Source organism: Triticum dicoccoides, chromosome 2B, assembly GCF_002162155.2.
Source record: "Triticum dicoccoides isolate Atlit2015 ecotype Zavitan chromosome 2B, WEW_v2.0, whole genome shotgun sequence".
NCBI lineage: Eukaryota > Viridiplantae > Streptophyta > Magnoliopsida > Poales > Poaceae > Triticum > Triticum dicoccoides.
This window is the reverse complement of record NC_041383.1, coordinates 775770031-775775998: the sequence shown is the minus strand read 5'-3', so window position 1 is coordinate 775775998 and position 5968 is coordinate 775770031. Positions and strand designations below refer to the sequence as shown.

The window sequence follows — 5968 nt, the reverse complement described above, 5'->3', positions numbered from 1 at the left end:
TGGATTCCTTTTGGTTCCGGTTGGTGCCATCAACCGGGACCAAAGGCCCTCCTGCCTGGGCTCAGCGCACCGGCCACGTGGAGGCACATCTGTCCCGATTCGTGTTAGAACCGGGACTAAAGGGAAGAGGCATTAGTAACGACCCTTTAATCCCGGTTCAAGAACCGGGACTAAAGGCCCTTACGAACCGGGACAAATGCCCTGCTTTCTACTAGTGGCACTGAAAAGGGGAATTTATTTGACTGACAGTGTTAGTATGTACTGTATTAACCAATGCAAGGGACTCTCACATCCTACCCAAAAAAACAAATTACCTCCCGCGCCGAACTTTTTGACGAGCCTGTCTAAGAACGCAAGGCATTCTTTGTCGCCAGTGTAGCTGAGGGCAGCAGCTAGCTGTTGCAGCAGGAGATGAATGGAAGGAGCCGTCCAGACACCGCAACTTGAGTAGCTTGTCCCAGTCCAACTGCAAGTCTACCATTCCTTCCATGCTGTAAAGTAGGGTCGTTGGTATGGCGTGTAGCACATCCAGAGGTATCCTACAATTTGAGTTAGAGAGTCTTTTTACGGTAGGGACAGGCAAATATCGGCCGTGCCTAGCCAATAGCTTAGATGGTTTAGATTGAACAATACTATGAAATCAAAGCAGTAGCATTTCTCAGTCAAAGGGCAAATTTGATACCAGATGAAAAACAAAAAGTGATTGTTTGGCAGATTGGTATTTGCCCAGCTTAGCTTCATCTAAGCATATACCCAAATAACAATATCCATGGTACAAATTATGATTCGTACGTCCTACGGATGCAAGCGGACATGTCTATGTGATCCGCATCTGTCCACGCCGCCAAAATTACTAGTACTAGTTTTAATTATTTGTTTGCGGACAGTTGTGGACATGCCGATAGTGTCCTCGTGGCCTTGTAAAAAAACTAAAGTGCATCTCTAGCAAATTGGAGAACACACATGCAAAATTATATGGAACTAGATGATACCCACACGTTGATACAGGAATGTTTTGCAATATATTTCAGTAAGAATTGGGTGTATTATGGGAAACAGATATTTGAAATAATAATATGTAAAACTGGAAATACATGTAATTTTTAGTGTTTGATTGTTGTACACTATAAATGTCAAAATGGATGGAAATTTTCATGAATGTTTGCAAGTTAAGGTAGCTTTTTCTTATGAATGATTGCATGTTGAGGTGGTCCTTTTCGAGACATGTTGAATGATGAGGTGGCATTCTTGCATTTTAAGAGAAATTGGTTAGTAGGGGCTAGCTATTTTGATATGAAATAACATGGTACGAACTCAGGCGGCCCAGGGGCGGGAGGCGTACGAACGGGGTCGGGAACACACGATTCTTGCAGGCTAATTCTATCGTCCAATGACATAATTAGTAGGATTGTTGCTAATTAACTGATTTGTATGAAAACACTGATTTTCATGGGGATTTTCTTTACCCGTAGAAAACTGTTAGAAGTATAATTATGATTAAGTTAGAGATTAGGAGTTAGAGATAGGATTGGTTTAAACCATGTACGACTTGTCCCCTACTTCAAGTCTCTCTTACATATTGTACTTTATATATATCCCACACCTGGGTTAGATCAATACAACAACAGAATTATTAGTCATCCTATAATTTCTACATGGTATCAGAGCGGTTAGTCTCACGACGCCGATCCTAGGTTCCTCTACCACTTCCGCAGCGCGCCGCCCCCTGGGAGATTAATCCTCTCTCCCCGGGGGCGCGGTATCCAATCTGATAAAATATTAGATTGGTTCTTTAGATTAGTTTAGAATCAATTCTTCAAATTTTGAATTTCTAGTAGTCTGGTAGATCAAATTATATTAGGTTGATTTCTTTCCGTTAGCCAAATAAATTCTTATTAGATTGATCCCATCTGGTCAAGAAAATCCAGCAGATCGGTGCGGCGGCTGCACCGCCAACCTACCTCTACTCGGACGATGCATCGCCAAGCTGTACAAGCAGCCACGGGCCGTTCAACCGCCCGAGTCTTCCTCGATCCGATCCTGCGGGCGTCGTTGAGCAGGCCAGAATCACGTAGCTTCTTGGCGGCTCGACGTGGGTGCGACGGTGCGTTTCCAGAGCAGCCACGCACCGAGCCCAGGCGCTGGAGCAGCCGGCTTCAATCAGGCGACGCCGCGCGCGGCACGGGGCTCCTTTCAGCCCAGCCGCATTTCGACTTCGATCGGGCAGGCAACAACCGCGTGCAACCCATCCACCACTGGACGTGGACCAAAGAAGATCAGGAGATTTCATGTTTGCATGCAGGTTATTTCATCGATACTAATTACTGCTTCAGGTCGTCGGCCAGATGCAATCCCTTCGCTGCAGCTCCAACCGGTCTTCAGCGCACGGACGACAAACGTCTCTGATCACGGGAGGGCAGTTTTCCGCTCACCCAACTACGACGCCCGCCACACCATCATCTACATCGACCGCTGCATCCTGAACCGTCTACTGCATCAACCTACGCCATCGATCTGTACTGCACGGCTGCACCGACACATCTACATCAAGCCGAACATCAACACCGAGCTGTACGACTACATTGCGCCTAAGAAGAAGAAAATCTTCGTCGAGTACATCTACGAGAAGCGACATCGACATGCACCATCCACACGCCAGGCCGGTGTGGAAAGCGTGCAATTCTTCATCGACTTCTTCAACACGACACGACATCGACATCCACGTCGCCACGAGGGACGCCTCCAAGCGACGCATCATTGTCGACATGTCGCTGCACCGCCGATACTTCATCGCCAAGGTCTTCATCAACATGATCTTCACCAACTTCATCTTCGACACACCGCCACCGCCTCGTCCACAGGATGGACAACTAGCGTCCTCTAACAGATTTTTTCTGCAAGACGCGACCACGACGACGGCATCGACCGCGTCATCCACGACAACACGACTGCATCGACACGGCGTCACTATAGTGACGACCCTACATGGCCACACGGTTCTGGCAAAACCGATGTGTGCTCAATGGGCTTCCTCCGGTCTTGGAAAACCGGCGGACTCATCGCCGACGGCACGCTCTAACATCCGCAAGGTGTATCGTCCACGTCTGCAACCCCATCATAGCGCATTTCTTTTGCGCCTCCGGCTTTGTGCGGCTTCATCATCCGCGACGACCACACCATCGACCACGGCTACATCACCCTGACGGCTACCTCGACATCGACCACACGGCTACGTCTACAGCAACTCATCGGCAACAACTCCAGTCAACAGCGTCCGCGTCGTCACTAGCGTCCACGCCACTTCCGCTGTGACTGCGGGAGGGAATAGAGGAGAAGGCATGAAGGCACCAGAAGGGGACGCAGTCACCGCCCTAGGTGCCAATCCATCAGAGACGCAGTTGATGATGGCGCGGCGGAGAAGACGACGAAAGCGCAAGACTTCAAATCCAGTTGTACTCGTCCGCTTCACTCCCGCTACGACTGAGGGGGGATGTTAGAAGTATAATTATGTTTAAGTTAGAGATTAGGAGTTAGAGATAGGATTGGTTTAAACCATGTACGACTTGTCCCCTACTCCAAGTCTCTCTCACATATTGTACTCTATATATATCCCAAACCTGGGTCAGATCAATACAACAACAGAATTATTAGCCATCCTATAATTTCTACAAAAACAACAAGTGTTCTAAATCTATACAAAACACGATGTGTTTCCTGTCTATCGAAAAGGTTGAGAGATTCCTCTTTTTTTTCTCTCGAAAGAAAAGGAGATTCCTCTCTTTTTCCGCCGGAGGAATATCTTTTGTGGGAGATATTATCCAAATCCTGGCCTAAATTATCCATATGAAAGATACCCACAGGCGAATTTTCCAAAATACTCATACAATTGATGATTAAGAGTCCTTAATAATAGTACTAGACAATAGACTAGTAAATTGCACTGTAGAAGACCTCGAATCAGATGATGCTTAATTATATGTACACTATTCAGTTCAATCTATAAATCAAGGTTTATGTGTCTATGCATACTTAGAGAGCTTTAGGTTTCTCTTGGCATATATCTCTTCAAGAACAGGGTGATTATAAGGGATGTCCAAATCCAGGTCCTTTGCCTTCTCTAGGATTGCTGGGAAGTTAATCTCGAAGCCACATGGCATCTAGTCTTGTTCCTCTTCTACCAACCTGCTCATATTTTCTTGGATAAATAACACACCTACAACATAAATGGTTCTGTCTACATTAGACTCTTGAAGAAAGCCTGTAGGTAAGAATACCGAGATTGCCCAAAACGAAAAAACCCAGTGATCGGTTTACCTCTGTCACACAAGTCGTCACTGTCAATGTTCCAGGACTTCAGTGCTACTACACAAGCCAAGGTGTTGATCATCCGATCTTGGACCATAAAGTAAGCAGGGTCGCCCCACGAACCATCTGGTAGTTGATTTTGTATAATCCAGTCGATACATGAGGGGAATTGCGGTTTATCATTTCCGTTAATGTTCTGCACAAGGGAGACCAATGTCGTGTCGTAGGCTGAAACATTCACCGACGTCTCATCATCACCCAATGACCCCAGTATCGTCCTTATGGCATTGATCATCTGTTGCTTCTTGCTTCGTTCGTCCTTTAGGAAGGTTGATATTGGGTTTTGATCAGTGTTCAATATAGTATATGTACATTCATCAGGTTGTGTGTTGTAGTGATTATTCTGCTCAAAATAAGTTAATCCATATGCGTGTATATATGCTCACCGTGTATCGTCTGGATTCATCCACTTTCCATTCACGCTCTTTTGACTCCAAATATGATGGGGATTTGTTACTTAGCACGAACCCTAGATATCAGGCATGTCAAGTGGAAAAGAACGTGCAAGTTATATGAAATCAATACCCACCACGTATTATGATCTCAAGCACATTATCACTATTAGATGCAGTAGGAGAGGAGACAAGATCCGTAGAAGGAAATTATTTATTTTACGAGGCAACAAAAGCTTCAATCCAAAAAAAATTCAGGTGAACATGAGCCAAAAACAATAATTAACTACAGTTACGGCAGCGCTCAAGTGATTACCAGACCGTCGACGCTGAGAGTGTAGGTGCAGGGAAAGCCGTCGCCATGGCTTGGCTATCGGCCCATCGAGCACTGGAACATGCCAGCCTGCAGCGGTAATGTTCAGCATCATCCGAACCTTTTAGATGTTGGCTCGATGATGAGCTGCTTCCAAGTATTTATACAGGAAGGCTCTAGGACCAATCACACGATAGTAATAGAGAAGTAGTAATGATAGCGACGGCTGAGAATTCTTTTAATTATAGGCTCCGTTTGAATATAGACGTTCAAGGCCTTGTCATTGAATTGGCGAAACTACCAAATATCACAGGACTATCATATTGAGCTTCAATGCCAGTTCTTGTGTTTGATATTGTTCTTGTATTTTTTACCCCAACCATAGAACTATTAATTTTCTATTCAATAAATGTATGTATATGGGATGGACTAACTTCCGACTGTTCTGTTTTAAGCAATAGCACATACGTGTAGTTTTAATTTGTAAGTGAAAAGATTTTCTGTTCATATTTGGCACTTGCAATTCAGGGGGAGCAAAATTTCGATTCTAGTTTGGATGAACGGAGTGTAATTGTAAATTTATATGTGCATGAACAATAAACTTCATTTTACAAGTCTGAGAATCAATCTGCACATCATATGCAGGTATTTGCAAGATTATCTACTATTAAACAATAAAATTACATTCCAATAATCTAAATGGTAAACTATAGCAGTTACAACAAGTTTACCACTCCCATACAAACTATAACATACTACAGATTTCCGACTATTCTGGGAAAGAAACGAGTATCATATAATTTGGAAAGCAGATGTACGCACGTGTGATACTTCTGCCAAAAAGGAAAAAAAAGTGCATAGTTGTATACACCTCACAAACTCATACATGATCAGGTGC

General features: G+C 44.5%; 1 pseudogene; it reads right to left on the bottom strand.

Moving 5' to 3' along the window:
• The window catches only part of LOC119368743, a 35060-nt pseudogene extending 29878 nt beyond the window's left edge, over window positions 1–5182 (bottom strand).
• Window positions 5183–5968: the final 786 nt, after the last annotated feature.